The following is an 18,536-nucleotide window of genomic DNA, read 5'->3' as shown; positions in this document are numbered from 1 at the left end:
TTTAACATTAACAACCACTGATGATTTAAATTTACCACTTTCCTATAATGAAAAGGAAGTGGAAAAATAGAAATAAAAATTTAAAGTAAAACAGATCAATGGAGTATGGGTGTGGTCTGAAGGAAAACCCCTGCTCCCTAGAAGTTTCTATCATCAAATTTGCCAATCTGTTCATAATAATGGTCACTTTGGTAACCAGGGCATCGTGGACTCTGTTAAGAGAGTATGGATATCCCCCAGTATAACTACCATAGCCTCTAAAGTGTGTTCAGCCTACTCTATTTGCCAGGCATATAACCAACATGCCTTTCATGGCAAAGCCTTTGGTGGATGCCCTCTGGCTTACACACCTTTTGAGCACCTGCAAATAGATTTCATAACAATGCCAAAGGCTGGACAATATAAATTTTGTCTGGTCATAGTGGACCAACTGACCAGATGGCTGGAAGCATTTCCTGCGACCCAAGCCACAGTGGCTTTTGTTGCTAAGGTGCTTTTAAAAGAAATTATTCCTCGCTCTGGACTGCCAGCACGTATTGATTCTGATAGGGGGAGTCATTTTACTGATTCTGTTCTAAATCAGATATATTCTTGCTTGGGGATAACTCCAAAATTCCATATTCCATATCATCCCCAGATTTCAGATCAAGTTGAGAGGATGAACAAAGAACTTAAAACTATGTCTGGCAAATTATGTACTGAGACCCATTTAAAATGGCCTGAAATTCTCCCTTTGGCCCTATTTTATCTTAGAAGCAGGCCTAGAGGAGACTTACACATCTCACCATTTGAGATGCTTTTTGGACATCCACCTATACAGGCTAAGCCTTTCTCCCCAGCTTATGCATCACTGTTAGGGGGAGATACTACTATTGCTTCCTATATACAGGAATTACAGCACAAACTATGTGAACTACATGAATCCGGAGCTGCAGTATAAGCCAGACCATTAGACTTCTCACTTCACGACCTGAACCCAGGAGACAACGTATATATAAAGAACTTCCAGTGTACAGGAGCAACCCAGCCTTCCTGGGAAGGACCATTCCAAATATAGTTGACTACTCCAACATCTATAAAGGTTGGAGAAAAGGACTCTTGGATTCATTGCTCACATGTAAAGAGAGCATCATCTATTGAGACTGATTGACTGTATCCTATATATGCTTTGGAGATAACTACAGGTGGAACTGTTTCATTTTGCTTTTGACACATTGAATTCCTGAATTTATTATTTTATTTCATTTTTCTCTTTTCCTTTTATTATTATTATTATTCTTTTATTAAAATATTTTATTTTTTCCCTTTTTCCCATTTCTATGTACTTAAGGTACATACAATCAATATTAATTTTTATTTTATAATAATACTAGTTTAAATATACACTTGCTATTATTATTAATACATACCCAAACAGCTTTAGGCTATGGGAACCCCCATTTATTGATAATTGTTGTGGGACTATTATTAATGTTTGTGTCTGATTCTAGGAACGGGATCAAAAAAGGAGCACAGAGATCATCTGGATAATTCCAAAAGAACTCACAGGTCTAAAAATCAAAGACCAATCCAGGTAGGATTGATGCACTTCTAAGCCAATACTAAGGACCTGAACCTAGTGTGAGACTCGGGGTTGCGACACTTGACATACATTAAGATATAGGCATTCCTTGTATCCACACTCTTCGTGAAAAATACCTACAGACAAGTACCAAAGGTTGGCTACCATCCTGGCTCCCTCCATCTCTGAAAATGAAGGTAAAATCAGACGAGGGAATGACACTTCCCTATAAAAATAATAATCTGGTCCTTTTTTCTCTCCTATAGTATGGCAACTTCCTGTAGCCTTGGTTGCAAATGCGTAAGTGAAATTTGCTGCATTCTGTCCTACAGACTTGTGGAATTAGAAATTACTTAACTGGACCCTAATACAGGGGCCTGTGAGAAAATTTATTCTTGCTTTCTCAAAATTTTGTATAGATTTTTTGATATTTTAATACTAATTTTGAATTCTTTTTTAATATAAATATATGTATATATAAAGGGTTTTTCATTTTTGTTTTTCTTTTCCTTTTGAATTAACTCACCCCCCCTCCAACTAAACCTTGCATCCTCAGCTGGACTTGGTGTTTTTTTCAACACTTTCTTCAGGGGGGATTGTATTTTTATAAAATCCAAGATTTAAATTTTTGTTCGAGATAGATCTTCAGAGAAGAAGCTTGTTAACTAACTGAATCCAGAGAATGAACTGTTTGCAGAAAGATATCTAAACCTTTTCACTACAGGAAGATCCAGAATGAACCTTGGGGTGCAGTTGATTGAACATTTATTTTGAAGGTACACTCTTATGCCAAAGGGGACTGCCACCTAATTGGCTTTTGTCAATGCGCCCAGGAAAATATTGGTTTGCTGTCTCTCTATTTCCCCTAATCTACAACTATTGTAATTTTGCTCTTAGAGGGCAAAATTTTGTATATGCTTTCAGTTAGAATTTTTCAGGGTACTGTATGCTTATGTTTAGTGATCAATTGGGGAGACTAGTCCCCCAATCATCATCAGAGGGGATTGTGAATTTCAAAACTACTCCACCCTGTTCACACCGTTCTTTGCAGGATGGGATTTGGCTATTTCCTGATCAATGACAATGGAGATTCTTGGAGTAACAGAGTCAGGTCTTGGAAACTGCAATCTCCACTCTACTCAGGTAGAAATTAGGAAGAGCAGCAGCAAAAAGCTCAAGATTTAATTATTTGAGAATATGGCCCTCAACAGACACGTGCAAAAAAGGACAGATCTCTGGGCAGTCCTAGGTCAAGCTAGAGCCACCATTGGCACTTGTGAGGCACAGGAAGTGAAGTAGGGAACAGCCTCTGGAATTTGCTCACTTCCTGTGGAAAGGGAGAGATGCCAGTTTTTATGAGGAGCTTGAGCAGGGAGGAGGCCTGCAGAAAGCTTCTTTCAGATCGGTTACGTGAGTCAAGGTCTGATTCCCTTCTTTACCTTGGCCTTCCAGGCCTAAAAACTCCCTCTGACTCTATCAGAAGGTTGAGTTAACCTCTTTCCCTTTCTTCCTTTCTCCTCTCCCTCTCCCTTTTCTTACTCCCATTGTGATTAAACTACCATGAACTCCATTCTGACTTGAGTGTTTCATTTAGGGAATTACATAGCTGAATTCCCTGGCGACCATAAATTAATATTTTAACAATCTTTAAAGGTGATTTTCACCATAACACATCACCATCCTCCACTTCAAAGAATGAAGAACTGCCTGTAAAATTCCAGTCTCCCCTTCCAAAAAAATGAAGAACAGTCCCTCACAGGAAATGATAGCTCCTTTTAAAGATGCTTCTTTTGTGTTACTTCTTGTGTCTTCCCTTAATTTTACACCTACCAAGCACAGTTGAAACTTTGCTTTAACACTGCCAGGAGCAGCTAGTTTAATTCTGATTTGCCACCTTCCACTATTGCATGTGTGGGTCACAGACCTCCCACTTAGTGATTAAGTGGGATGTTTATACTTTTGGTGATTAAAATCTAAAAATAGACAGGGGTTACAATTTAATCTTCACAATCAGGGGAAAGTTAATTAATTTCATTTTTACAATCAGGGTAATCTTCACAAACTCCAAAACATCTACAAGCAAAGCCTCAAAAAAAAACATACCTTTATAAATACAAATTCAACTAAAATTCCTGGATTTTTAAAAGAAATTTATTTTTAAACCCTTACCTTCCATCTTAGAATCAATACTTTTGGTTGAAAGGCAGAAGAGTGGTAAGGCATAGGTATTGGGGTTAAGTGATTTGTCCAGGGTCACACAGCTAGTAAGTGCTTGAGGCCAGATTTGAACTTAGGACCTCCTGTCTCTATGCCTGGCTATCAATCCACTGAGCCACTCAGTTGCTCCATTTAAAAATAATTTAAAAATATTTTAAAATTAAAATGAGGATAAAAGAAAAATAAAGCAGAAAAGAAACAAAACAATGGAGAAAAATCAGATAGAAAATTAACAGCCTCATAAAAAAGGCACAATAACTTACCAAAACAACAAATTCACTGAATATTAAAATATATTCAATTGATGTCAGTGGTTCTAAGAGACAAAAATAAATATTAAAGTGAGAGTACATGAAGATCTAGAATAAATATATCTCATCTTCTAACAAAAACAATTAAAATGGAAATGAAGTTGAGGAGATATAATTTAAGAATTTTTGATCAATATGAAAGTCAGAATCAAAAAAGAATCTGGAGGGTTTATTTCAAGAAACAATATGTAAAAGTTGTTCAGAAGTCTTAGATTTATCAACTGGTATTTTTGCAAGTTTCAAGTTTGCCTTTGCCCCCTGAGAACTTATCCTGAGAGAAGTCATAGACTCACCAGTTTTGTACTGAACAATAAACCTTAAAGGGCTTGGTGACCCCAGTTGGGTGGGACTAGTGGATATAGTCAAGTGTTAAATACCACTTTTTATCTTACTAGCTTCTCTAATTGTATTAAAGTTCTTTTGCCAGCTGTCCGAGTCCTTGGCTTGACCCTTTCCTATTATATTCATTAGAGTAGACCATTCCCTGATATTCCAGCTGCTTGCTGCAGTCTTTTCCCCAAACCTAATTGCAGTCTCCCAATGTATGTTTGTGGTACCTAGTTCCCCAAAAGGTATACCAAAACCCCAGGTTCTATTATTCTTTGCAGAATCATCTTGCACTGTGATGCTCCAAGAGATACTGTCCACAGACCCCAAGGGTTCTGTCTTTGTGTAGATTGTACCACAGTGTATCAGTCTCTGTGTACATTGTTCTCCTGGTTCTTCTCCTTTTGCTTTGCATCACTTCCTGGAGGTTGTTCCAGTCTCCATGGAATTCCTCTACTTTATTATTCCTTTTAGCACAATACTATTCCATCACCAACATATACCACAATTTGTTGATCCATTCCCCAATTGAAGGGCATCCCCTCATTTTCCAATTTTTTTGCCACCACAAAGAGTGCAGCTATGAATATTCTTGTACATGTCTTTTTCATTATTATCTTTTTGGGGGTACAAACCCAGAAGTGCTATGGCTGGATAAAAGGCCACAGTCTTTTTTTGCCTTTTGGGCATAGTTCCAAATTGCCCTCCAGAAATGTTTGATCAATTCATAACTCCACCGGCAATGCATTAATTTCCTGACTTCACCACATCCCCTCCAGCATTCATTTTTTTCCTTTTGCTGTCAAGTTAGACAATCTGTTAGGTGTTGTTTTGATTTGCATCTCTCTGATTATAAGAGATTTACAAAACTTTTTCATGTGCTTATTAATAGTTTTAATTTCTTTAACTGAAAATTGCCTAATCATGTCGTTTGCCAATTTATCAATTGGAGAATGGTTTGATTTTTTGTACAATTGCTTTAACTCTATACAATTCAGTAATTAGACTTTTGTCAGAGGTTTTTGTAATGAAGATTGTTTCCCATTTTGTCTCTTCCCTTCTTATTTTGGTTACATTGGTTTTGTTTGTACAAAAACTTTTTAACTTGATGTAATCAAAATTATTGATTTTACATTTTGTGTTTTTTTCCTAACTCTTGCTTGGTTCTAAAATCTTTCCTTTACCAAGGGTCTGACAGGTATACTATTCTGTGTTCACCTAATTTGCTTATAGTTTCCTTCTTTATATTCAAGTAATTCACCCATTCTGAGTTTATCTTGGTGTAGGGTGTGCGATGTTGATTGAAACTAATCTCTTCCATACTGTCTTCCAATTTTCCAAGCAGTTTTTTATCAAATAGTGGATATTGGTTCCCGAAGCTGCTTTCTTTGGGCTTATCATAGACTGTCTTACTGAGGTCACTTATGCCAAGTCCATTCCACTGATCCTCCTTTCTATTTCTTAGCCAGTAACAAATTGTTTTGATAACCACTACTTCATAGTATAGTTTTAGATCTGGAACTGCCTCCTTCTTTTGCATTTTTTTTCATGATTTCCCTGGATATCCTGGATCTTTTGTTCCTCCAAATGAATTTTATTATGTTTTTTTTCTTATTCAGTAAAAAATATTTTGGTAGTTTAATGGGTATGGCACTAAATAAGTAAATTAATTTGAGTAGGATTGTCATTTTTATTATGTTTGCTCATCCTACCCATGAACAATCAATGTTTTCCCAATTGTTTAGATCTAGTTTTAATTGTGTGGAGAGTGTTTTATATTTGTGTCATATAGTTCCTCTGTTTCTCTCAGCAGATAGATTCCTAAGTATTTTATATTGTCTAGGGTGATTTTAAATGGAATTTCTCTTTCTTATTCTTGCTGCTGAGATGTGTTGGAGATGTATAGAAATGCTGATGATTTATGTGAGTTTATTTTGTTTCCAGCAACTTGGCTAAAGTTGTTGATTATTTTGAATAGCTTTTTGGTTGATTCTCTAGGATTCTTTAAGTAGACCATCATATCATCTGCATTGGTCTCCTCATTGCCTATTTTAATACCTTCAATTTCTTTTTCTTCTCTAATTGCTACTGCTAGTGTTTCTAGTACAATGTTAAATAATAGAGGTGATAATGGGCATCCTTGTTTCACTATTGATCTTATTGGGAAGGCTTCTAATTAATCCCCATTGCAGATGAAGTTGGCTGATGGTTTTAGGTATATACTGTTTATTATTTTTAGGAAAGGCCCTTCTATTCCTATGCTTTCTAGTGTTTTCAATAGGAATGAATTTTTGTCAAAGGCTTTTTCTGCATCTATTGAGACAATCATGTGATTTTTGTCAGTTTGCTTATTAATATGGTCAATTATGTGGATGGATTTCCTAGTATTGAACCATCCTGCCATTCCAAGTATTTTGCTTGTATAGTGTTTAATAATTTTGCATTTATATTCATTATGGAGATTTGTCTATAGTTTTCTTTTTCTGTTTTTGGCCTCCCAGGCTTTGGAATCAGTACCATATTTGTGTCTTAAAAGGAATTTGGTAGAACTCCCTCTTTGATTATTCTATCAAATAGTTTGCATAACATTGTGATTAGTTGTTCTTTTAATGTTTGATAGAATTGGTTTATGAATCCATGTAGACCTGGGGATTTTTCTTAGGGAGTTCTTCGATGGATTGTTCAATTTATTTTTCTGATATGGGATTGTTTAGGTAGTCAATTTCTTCCTCTGTTAGTCTAGGCAATTTATATTTTTGTAAATATTCATCCATATCCCCTAGATTGCCCTATTTATTGCCATATATTTGGGCATAATATTTTTTAATGATTTCCTTAATTTTCTCTTCATTAGAGGTGAGGTCTCCCTTTTCATCTTGGATATAGTCAATTTGGTTTTCTTCTTTCCTTGTTTTAAATTTGATTGACCAGTACTTTGTTTATTTTATTTGTTTTATTCAAAGTACCAGATTCTAGTCTTATTTATTAAATCAGTAGTTCTTTGACTTTTAATTTTATTCATTTCTCCTTTGACTTTTAGGATCTCTAATTTAGTCTTCATCTGAGGATTTTTAATTTGTTCACTTTCTAGTTTTTTAATTTGCATGCCTAATTCATTTACCTCTGCCCTCTCTAATTTGTTAATATATGAACTCAAGGATATAAATTTCCCCCTGAGTACTGCTTTGGCTGCTTTCCATAGGTTTTGAAAGGATGTCTCATCAATGTCATTTTCTTCAATGAAATTATTGTTTCTATGATTTGTTCTTTATCTAACTGATTCTCTTGAATCATCTTTTTAATTTCCAATTAATTTTTGATTTGCCTCTCCATATACCCTTAATAATTATTATTTTCATTGGATTGTGATCTAAGAAGGTTGCATTTATTATTTATACTCTTTTGCATTTTTTTGCAATGTTTTTATGCCCTAGTGCATGGTCAATCTATGTGGAGGTACCATTTGCTGCTGAAAAGAAGATGTATTTCTTTTTGTCCATATTTATTTTCTCCACATATCTACTAACTCTAATTTTTCTAAGATTTCATCACTTCTCTTACCTCTTTCTTATTCATTTTTTTTGGTTTGATTTATCTAGTTCTGAAAAAGGAAGTTTCAGGTCTCCCACTACTATAGTTTTTCTATCTATTTCATCCTTGAGCTCCAATAGTTTCTCCTTTAGAAATTTGGATGCTATGCCATTTGGTGCATACATACTGAGTACTGATATTTCCTCATTATCTATACTGTCTTTTACCAGGATGTAATTACCTTCTCTATCTCTTTTAACTAGATGTATTTTTATTTTGGCTTCTTCAGATATCATCATTGTGATTCTTGCCTTCTTTTTATCGGTTGATGCCCAATAGATTTGGCTCCATCCTCTTACTTTTACCCTGTGAGTGTTTAACTTCCTCAGGTGTGTTTCTTGTAGAAAGCACATGGTAGTGTTTTGGTTCCTAATCCACTCTGATATTCACTTGTGTTTTATGGGTGAGTTCATTCCATTTACATTCAGAGTTATGGTTACCAACTGTGTATTTACCAGCATTTTGATTCCCACTCCTAGTCCTTCCTTCAGAGTTATGGTTACCAACTGTGTATTTACCAGCATTTTGATTCCCACTCCTAGTCCTTCCTTTTCTTCTTTCACTATTTCCTTCTACACCAATTTTTTGTTTTTAACCAGTCCCCCTAAATCACACCCTTATCTTACTTCCCTTTCTAATTCCTTCTTATTCCCCTCTCATTTTCTATACAGTCTTTTTGTACTACCTCCCCACCCTCAACCTCCCTTGTACTACTTTTGTCCACACCAGTCCATTTGTTACCCTTCTACTTCCCTATAGGGTACAAATCAATTCTCTGCCCCAATGTATTTGATTGTTCTTCCCTCTTTGGGTCAGTTTCAAAGCACATAAGAGTTGAGTATTTCCTATCTCCAAACTCTTTACCCTTCCAGTGTATTGATGTTCTTCCCCCTCCCTCCATGAGCTTCTTTGTGACATAAAAACTTATCCCCTTTTGTTTCTTTTCCCATTTCTTTTAGTATTAGCCTCTTTTTATCTCTTGTTGTATATCTATATCTATACATACATATATACCTATATATTTAGCATATATATATGTATATACATATTTATGTCTTAGCATTTCATCCTATACAGTTTGTCACTGTTCCCTCTAAGTGTAATTCTTCTAGCTTCCCAGGTGATAATAATATTTTTAAGAGTTACCAATGACCTCATTTATCATAGGAATACATATCATTTTAACTTATTGGTTCTCTTAAAAAAAGGGGGGGTTTGTTTTTTGTTTTTTTTTCTTTTGTTTTTATTTTCCCCCTATTCTTAATTACTTTTGATGATTCTTTTGAGTTCTGTGCTTGGGCATCAAATTTTCTGTTCAGGTCTGGTCATTTCTATACTTTTTCTTTTTTTTAAACATTATTTTATTTGGTCATTTCCAAACATTATTCATTGGAAACAGAAATCATTTTCTTTTCCTACCCCCCCTCCCCCGCCACCTCTCCCATTGCCAGCACATGATTCCACTGGGTATCACATGTGTTCTTGCCTCGAACCCATTTCCGTGTTGTTGGTATTTGCTCTAGAGTGTTCATTTAGAGTCTCTCCTCAGGCATATCCCCTCCACCCCTGTAGTCAAGCAGTTGCTTTTCTTTGGTGTTTTTACTCTCACAGTTTATTCTCTGCTTGTGGATAGTGTTTTTTAGATACCTGCAGATTTTTCAGGGACATTGCATTGTCCCTAATGGTGAAGCCCATTACTTTCGATTGTACCACAGTGTATCAGTCTCTGTGTATAATGATTTCCTGGTTCTGCTCCTCTCGCTCTGCATCACTTCCTGGAGGTTGTTCCAGTCTCCATGGAATTCCTCTACTTTATTATTCCTTCTAGCATAATAGTATTCCATCACCAACATATACCACAATTTCTTCAGCCATTCTACAATTGAAGGGCATCCCCTCGTTTTCCAATTTTTGGCCACCACAAAGAGTGCAGCTATGAATATTCTTGTACAAGCCTTTTTCATTATTATCTCTTTGGGGTACAAACCCAGCAGTGCTATGGCTGGATCAAAGGGCAGACAGTCTTTTATCACCCTTTGGGCATAGTTCCAAATTGCACTCCAGAATGGTTGGATCAATTCACAATTCCACAAGCAATGAATTACTGTCCCTACTTTGCCACATCCCCTCCAGCATTCATTACTTTCCTTTGCTGTCATGTTGGCCAATCTGCTAGGTGTGAGGTGATATTTCAGAGTTGTTTTGATTTGCATCTCTCTGATTATAAGAGATTTAGAACACTTTTTCATGTGATTATTAATAGTTTTGATTTCTTTAACTGAAAATCGCCTATTCATGTCCCTTGCCCATTTTTCAATTGGATAATGGCTTGATTTTTTGTACAACTGGTTTACCTCTTTGTAAATTTGAGTAATTAGACCTTTGTCAGAGGTTTTTGTTATGAAGATTGTTTCCCAATTTGTTGCTTTCCTTTTGATTTTAGTTACATTGGTTTTGTTTGTACAAAAACTTTTTAATTTGATGTATTTCAAATTATTTATTTTGCATTTTGTGACTCTTTCTAAGTCTTGCTTGGTTTTAAAATCTTTCCCTTCCCAAAGGTCTGACATGGATACTATTCTGTTTTCGTCTAATTTTCTTATAATTTCCTTCTTTATGTTCCAGTTAATCACCTATTGTGAATTTATCTAGGTGTAGGGTGTGAGGTGTTGATCTAAACCTAATCTTTCCCACACTGTCCTCCAATTTTCCCAGCAGTTTTTATGAAATCGTGTATTTTTATCTCAAAAGGTGGGCTCTCTGGGTTTGTCGTATACTGTCCTGCTGAGGTCACTTACCCTGACTCTATTCCACTGATCCTCCTTTCTGTCTCTTAGCCAGTACCAAATTGCTTTGATGACCACTGCTTTGTAATATAGTTTGAAATCTGGGACTACAAGGTCACCTTTCTTTGTATTTTTTCTTCATTATTTCCCTGGATATCTTTGATCCTTTGTTCTTCCAAATTAACTTTGTTATGGTTTTTTCTAATTCAGTAAAGAAGTTTTTTGCATGTTCAATGGGTATGGCACTAAATAGATAGATAAGTTTGGGTAGGATGGTCATTTTTGTTATGTTAGCTTGTCCAACTCATGAGCAATCAATGTTTTTCCAATTGTTTAGATCTAGTTTTAATTGTGTGGAGAGTATTTTGTAGTTGTGTTTATATAGTTCCTGTGTTTGTCTTTGCAGATTGATTTCTAAATATTTTATATTGTCTTGGGTGACTTTAAATGGACTTTCTCATTCTAAATCTTGCTGCTGAACTGGGTTGGAGATATATAGAAATGCTGATGACTTATGTGGATTTATTTTGTATCATGCAACTTTGCTAAAGTTGTTGATTATTTCGACTAGCTTTTTGGTTGATTCCCTAGGATTCTTTAAGTAAATCATCATATCATCATCAAAGAGTGACAGCTTGGTCTCCTCATTGCCAATTTTAATACCTTCAATTTCTTTTTCTTCTCTAATTGCTACTGCTAGTGTTTCTAGTACAATATTAAATAATAAAGGTGATAATGGGCATCCTTGTTTGACTCCTGATCTTATTGGGAAGGCTTCGAGTTTATCCCCATTGCAGATGAGGTTTATTAATGGTTTTAGATATATACTGTTTTTTATTTTTAGGAAAGGCCTTTCTATTCCTATACTTTCTAGTGTTTTCAATAGAAATGGGTGTTGTATTTTGTTAAAGGCTTTTTCTGCATCTATTGAGATAATCATGTGATTTTTGTTGGTTTGCTTGTTAATATGGTTAATTATGTGGATGGTTTTCCTAATATTGAACCATCCTTGCATTCCTGGTATGAATCCTACCTGATCATAGTGGATAGCCCTTGTGATGACTTTCTGGAGTCTATTTGCTAGTTTTGTATTTAAGATTTTTTCATCTATATTTATTAGGCAGATTGGCCTATACTTTTCTTTCTCTGTTTTTAACCTGCCTGGCTTTAGGATCAATACCATGTTGCTGTCGTAAAAAGAATTTGGAAGAACCCCTTCTTGGCTTATTCTTTCAAATAGTTTGTATAATATTGGGATTAGTAGTTCTTTGAATGTTTGATAGAATTCATTTGTGAATCCTTCTTGACCTGGCGATTTTTTCTTAGGGAGTTCTTTGATAGCTTGTTCAATTTATTTTTCTGATATCAGGTTGTTTAGGTAATTTATTTCTTCTTCTCTTAATCTAGGCAATTTATATTTTTGTAAGTTTTCATCCATATCACCTAGATTGCCATATTTGTTGCCATATAATTAGGCATAGTAGTTTTTAATGATTGCTTTGATTTCCTTTTCATTAGAGGTGAGGTCTCACTTTTCATCTTGGTTACTGTCAAATTGGTTTTTTTCTTTCCTTTTTTTAATTAGACTGACTAGTACTTTGTCTATTTTATTTGTTATTTCAAAGTACCAGCTTCTAGTCTTATTTATTAAATCAATAGTTCTTTGACTTTCCATTTTACTAATTTCTCCTTTGATTTTTAGGATCTCTTATGTAGTCTTCATCTGAGGATTTTTAATTTGTTCACTTACTAGTTTTTTAATTTGCATGCCCAATTCATTGACCTCTACCCTTCTTAATTTGTTTATATATGAACTCAAGGATATAAATTTCCTCCTGAGTACTGCTTTGGCTGCATCCCATAGGTTTTGAAAGGATGTCTCACCATTTTCATTTTCTTCAATGAAGTTGTTAATTGTTTCTACAATTAGTTCTTTAACTAGACGATTTTGGAGAATCATATTGTTTAATTTCCAATTAATTTTTGATTTATCTCTCCATGTACTCTTAATAATTATTATTTTTATTGCATTGTGGTCTGAGAAGGTTGCATTTATTATTTCTGCCCTTTTGCACTTGTTTGCAATGATTTAGTGCCCTAATACATGGTTAATTTTTGTGAATGTACCATGTGCTACTGAAAGGAAGGTGTATTCCTTTTTGTCCCTATTTTATTTTTCTCCATATGTCTACTAACTCTAGTTTTTCTAAATTTCATTCACTTCTCTAACCTCTTTCTTATTTATTTTTTGGTTTGATTTATCTAGTTCGGTTAGAGGAAGTTTCAGATCTCCCACTAGTATAGTTTTTCTATCTATTTCATCCTTGAGCTCCTCTAGTTTCTTCTTTAGAAATTTGGGTGCTATGCCATTTGGTGTATACATATTGAGTACAGATATTTCCTCGTCATCTATACTGCCTTTTACCAGGATATAATTACCTTCCCTATCTCTTTTAACTAGATTTATTTTTACTTTGGCCTTGTCAGATATCATGATTGCTATTCCTGCCTTCTTTTTTCAGTTGATGCCCAATAGATTTGGTTCCATCCTCTTACTTTCACCCTATGTGTATCTACCTTCCTCGTGTGTGTTTCTTGCAGAGAGCATATGGTAGGGTTTTGGATTCTAATACACTCTGTTATTCACTTGTATTTTATGGGTGAGTTCATTCCATTCACATTCAGAGTTATGTGTTGTGTATTTCCCAATATTTTGATTTCTACTCCTGGTCCTGCCTTTTCTTCTTTCACTATTTCCTTCCACACCAATGTTTCTTTATAGCCAGTTCCCCTAGTCCCAACCTTTATTTTACTTCCCTTTCTACACCCCTCCCTTCTTATTCCCTCCCTTATTTTCCCCTGTAGTTTTTTTTAAACTAGACACCTAACTTCTCCCTCCCTTGTACTGCTTTCCTCCCCAATCAGTCCGTTTTTTACCCTTTTATTCCCCTATAGGGTGCAAATCTATTCCCTTCCCCAATGTATTGGATTGTTCTTCCCTCCTTGGGTCAGTTTCAAAGCACATAAGAGTTGAGTATTTCCTATCTCCAACCTCTTTACACTTCCAGTGTATTGATGTTCTTCCCCTCCTGTCATGAGCTTCTTTGTGACATATAAATTTACCCACATTTGTTTCTTTTCCCCTTTATTTTACTATTAACCTCTTTTTAATTTTCTTTAGCTTTGGTTTTATATATATATATATATATATATATATACACACACAAACACGTATATGTATTTATGCATGCATATATCTATTTACCTATTTATGTCTTGTCCTTTCATCCTATACAGTTTGTCACTGTTCCCTCTAAGTGTAATTCTTATAGCTGCCCAGGTGATGGCAACAGTTTTTAAGAGCTACCAATGACCTCTTTTCTTATAGGAATACATATCATTTTAATTTATTGAGTCTTTAAAACATTTTTATTTTTGTTTTTTTCTTTTCCCCCTCTTTTTTCATTACCTTTTAATGATTCTCTTGAGTTCTGTGCTTGGACATCGAATTTTCTGTTCAGGTCTGGTCTTTTCTTTACAAATGCTTGGAATTCTTCTATTGTGTTGAATGACCATACTTTCCCCTGTAAGAATATAGTCAGTTTTGATGGGTATTTTATTCTTGGTTGTAGACCTAGTTCCCTTGCTTTCCGGAATATCGTATTCTACACCTTTCAGTCCTTCAGTGTGGTTGCAGCCAGATCCTGTGTTATCCTCACCATGTTTCCATGGTATCTGAATGGCTTCGACTTGGCAGCTTGTAATATATTTTCTTTGGTCTGATAGTTTTTCAATTTGGCTATAACATTACTGGGTGTTGTCAGTTGGGGATTAAATACAGGAGGTGATCTATGGATTCTTTCAATCTCTACTTTCCCCTCTTGTTCTAGGATATTGGGACAGTTTTCCTGAATAATTTCCTGTGGTATTATGTCCAGGCTTTTTCTTTTGTCATGGTCTTCTGGTAGCTCAATGATTCTTAAATTGTCTCTTCTCGAACTATTTTCTAAATCGTCTGTTTTGTGAATGAGATGCTTCACATTTTCCTTAATTTTTAAATTCTTTTTGTTTTGTTTTATAGTGTCCTGCTGCCTTGTGAGGTCACTTAATTCCAGTTGTTGTATTCTAGTTCTTAAAGACTGGATTTCATCTCTGGCTTTTTGGTCATCCTTTTCCTTCTGGGCTGATTTCCTTTGAAGATCATCTTTCATCCACTTTACCTAGTCTTTCATCTCCTTTGCCTCATCTTTCATCTCCTTTGCCTCATTTTCCAGATGGTTGATTTTGGCTTTCAAAACACCATTTTCTCATTTTAGTTCAAGTGCCTCTGTTTCTAGATGACATCTTAATTTTTAAGTTCTTTTCCCAATTGTCTTTAGCCTCTCTTAGTTGTGTTTTGAGTTCTTCCACAGCCTGTATCCAATTATCTGGGATTTCTGATTTGTTGTTTGCTAATCTCTCCCCCTCTGTTCCATTTGCTGAGTAGAAGCTGTCTATTGTAGTTTCTTTCTTCTTTTTCTGTTGTTTGCTCAAATTCACCCCTTCTTTACTCCCCATATTTGTCTGGGCTCTTGCTCCCCTCATTTTTTGGAGGGGGAGCTTCTATCAGTCTCCCCTCCTGGAGTGTTAACAGAAGATCTTTCAGTGTAGTCCCTGGGAGAGGGTTGTTGGGGGTTTGAGCTTCCCTGTCCTCTGGAGGCTTTTGATTGGCTTAAAGTCCAGTAGTAAATGAGGATGGGTGTGGAGCCTGAGCTTCCCTGAGTTCAGGAGACATTTGATGGAATTAAGTTCAGCTTAGTTGGGTTGGGTGTTCTCTGATTCAAAACTTCCTGGAAGGCTGGAGCAAATATGGAGGATCTCCACAGCACTGGCTAGGCTTCCAGGTCTATGCTTCTTCTCTGGCTCCTTCCCCACCTTCTGTGTTGGATGCTCTGAACTTGGCACAGTCCTGTTATCAAGCTTTGCCCTTCAGACCAGCTCCTTTGCCTGCCCAGAAGTTCCCACTGCTGCTGGAATCTCAGCACTCTGAGTGGGAGGGGGGATGGGTCCTGGGACCTTCCTTCTGACTTCCCCTTAAACCTGAGTGTTCTTGGATTCCAGCTTTTTGGGAGAATACCTTTTGAATTAAGTCCAGCAGGAGGGTTCCTTGACTCTGTCTTGTTGTTAAATTTGGTTTTCAGTCCTCTGGGACCACTCAGTTTGTGATTGGTAAGAAGGGTTTTCTGAGGTCTGAACTTCTGCTCCTTCTAGGTCACCATATTGACTTCACCTTCCAAAACACATATTCTGATTAACTACAATTGTGATCAGGGAGAGATCTTTCATTCCCCTCTACCTGAGCAAAGATGCCCCTTCCACTGGTGGTCTTCTCCTTCAAAACCGTTTCTCCCTCCAAACCTCACTGCAAAAAGTGTGTCCCTTAGAACTGAGAGGAATAAAAAGAAATATACCTTTAACAGTACATTTAAAGAATGATTAATCCCAGTCCTAGGTAAACAATTTGGGAAAATAGGCAGAAAAGGAATCCTACCTAATTCTTTTTATGAAACAAATATGGTACTATTACCTAAGTGAGAAAGTACAAAAAGATAATTATAGGTCAATTTCATTAATGAATACAGATAAAAAACTTAAAACAACATACTAGCCAGGAGACTATAGTAATATAGGTCATTTTATTATGACCACGGTGGGATTTACACAAGGAATGCATGGCTGATATACGATTAGGTAAACAATCAACATAATTGACCATATCAATAACCAAACCAACAGAAATCACATGGTTTTCTCAATAGAAGCAGACTGCTTGACAAAATACAACACCCATTGCTATTAAAAATACTAGAAAGTGACCACTTCCAAGTAAACATAGCTTCAATCTAGAAGCTAATCGCTTCCTCTCCCCAGCACTGAGCCAAATAGACTACCTCAAAAGAGCATAAAAATCACATTTGGAAGAATGGAGGCACTCTCCAGTACCCCACAGAAACGAAGGTACATAGGGTTTGAACATTTCTGCACTATAAGAAGGAGGAAAAGCTTGCACAAAAACGTGAACTGAGCCGCCCTTCCCCTCCCACCTCCCTCACCAAACCAGAGTAGGTTCTCAGAGTGCTCACTGGGACAGCAAGTGAGTAAGGAACTTCTCCATCTGGGGGGGGGTGGTCCTTGGGATCTAAAGACTGCTAGGAAACGAACTCTCAGGGCAGTTTCATGGGACAACCCTGTGCACTAGAGAGCAAACAGAGGGCGGGTCCCCCGCAAACTGGGAACAGTGAGGAGTCTTGAGAGTCTGTCAAAACTGCCTAAGGCCAAAGCATTGCCCCTCGCTGTAATGAGGGGGGGCAAGCCAGGCTACCTGGAAACTGACAGGGAATACCAGAGTTCCACCCCTTAGAGAGGTTTTACAGGATATTCCTGTGCACTAGTGAGAAGAGATCACAGAGCACGGGGGAGGGCGTGATGAACACAGGGGCAGGCTCACTGAGCACAGGGGCCTGCACTCTAAGAAACCTTGGAGGCTGGGAAGAACTAGTCTGAGGCAACCCAAATTCACAGAAAACCCACCCATATCACCCAGACCTCAGACCAGAAAGGAAAGGGGAATAAAAACCACCAAAGGAATGACTCATGCGGCCCAAAATCAAGCCTCTAGGAAGAAAGGGGAAAAAGTAACTATTGAAAACTTTTATGGCTGGAGTACCCAAGGAAAAGAAGAGAAAGAGGATGAAATCCAAACAAAATCAAAAACATGCCTCCCAAAATGGAAATTGGAGCTTATCCAAAAGATGGAAACCTTATGGAAAGAAAAATGGGAGAAAGAGATCATCAGTCTGGTAGACAAGACTTCACAATTGGAGAAAGAGCTGGAAGTCTCTAACAAAAGGGCAGAACAAGCTGAAAAACAAACCCAGTCCCTAAAGACCAGAAATAAGCACCTGGAAGACAGTGAGCTTGCAAAACAACAATAATTAATAAAGCAAAGCCAAAAAATTAATAAATTAGAAGAAAACATAAAATATCTCACTGACAAGGTGACAGACCAGGAAAATAGAGGAAGAAGAGACAACTTGAGAATTATTGGTCTCCCCAAAAATACAGAGATAAACAAAAACCTCGATGCTATACTACAGGAGATCATAGAAGAAAATTGCCCACATGTTCTGGAGCAAGGGGGCAAAATAGAAATAGAAATGATCCATAGAATACCCTCTGTACTAAATCCCCAAAAGACAACCCCCAGGAATGTAATCACCAAATTCAAGAGCTTCCAAGCAATGGAGAAAATCCTACAAGAAGCCAAGAAGAGGAGCTTCCAATATAGAGGGACCCCCATAAGGATCACACATGACTTAACGGCTAATAAAATAATAAAAAATTAAAAATTAAAAAAAGAAATGTTTCTCTCCTGTAGGGTGAATTCTCCACTACAATTCTATGGAATTAAAGTGCCAGTCATACAGGAAAGGCAGGCATTGATGAGCTTCAATCTACGTAGTTAGAAGGAATGCCCACAATAATGAGATCATGACATCCATATGAAATTGACTATAGGCCAAAAAGCCTTTTCAAAAGTCATACAACATGGGTATGCATGTATGGATTGAAATCTGGATCATGTGTAGGGGTATCCATATCAATGTGATGATAGATTCCCTAATGTAAATCTGCATGTTTTCTAGAAATTAAAATAGAGGCACATTAGAGATAGGAAGAAATGTGGAACTAGAAAGAATACAT

At 36.4% G+C, this 18,536-nt stretch overlaps 1 protein-coding gene across 8 annotated transcripts in view; it reads right to left on the bottom strand.

The window, feature by feature from the left end:
* The window catches only part of LOC100026505 (complement factor H), a 179,790-nt gene that overhangs the window by 35,476 nt on the left and 125,778 nt on the right, over window positions 1-18,536 (bottom strand). The gene's annotated exons all lie outside the window — the stretch shown is intronic.

This window comes from Monodelphis domestica, chromosome 2 (assembly GCF_027887165.1).
Source record: "Monodelphis domestica isolate mMonDom1 chromosome 2, mMonDom1.pri, whole genome shotgun sequence".
Classification (NCBI taxonomy): Eukaryota; Metazoa; Chordata; class Mammalia; order Didelphimorphia; family Didelphidae; genus Monodelphis; species Monodelphis domestica.
Note: the sequence above shows the minus strand (reverse complement) of the source record. Positions and strands in the feature narration are given on the sequence as shown.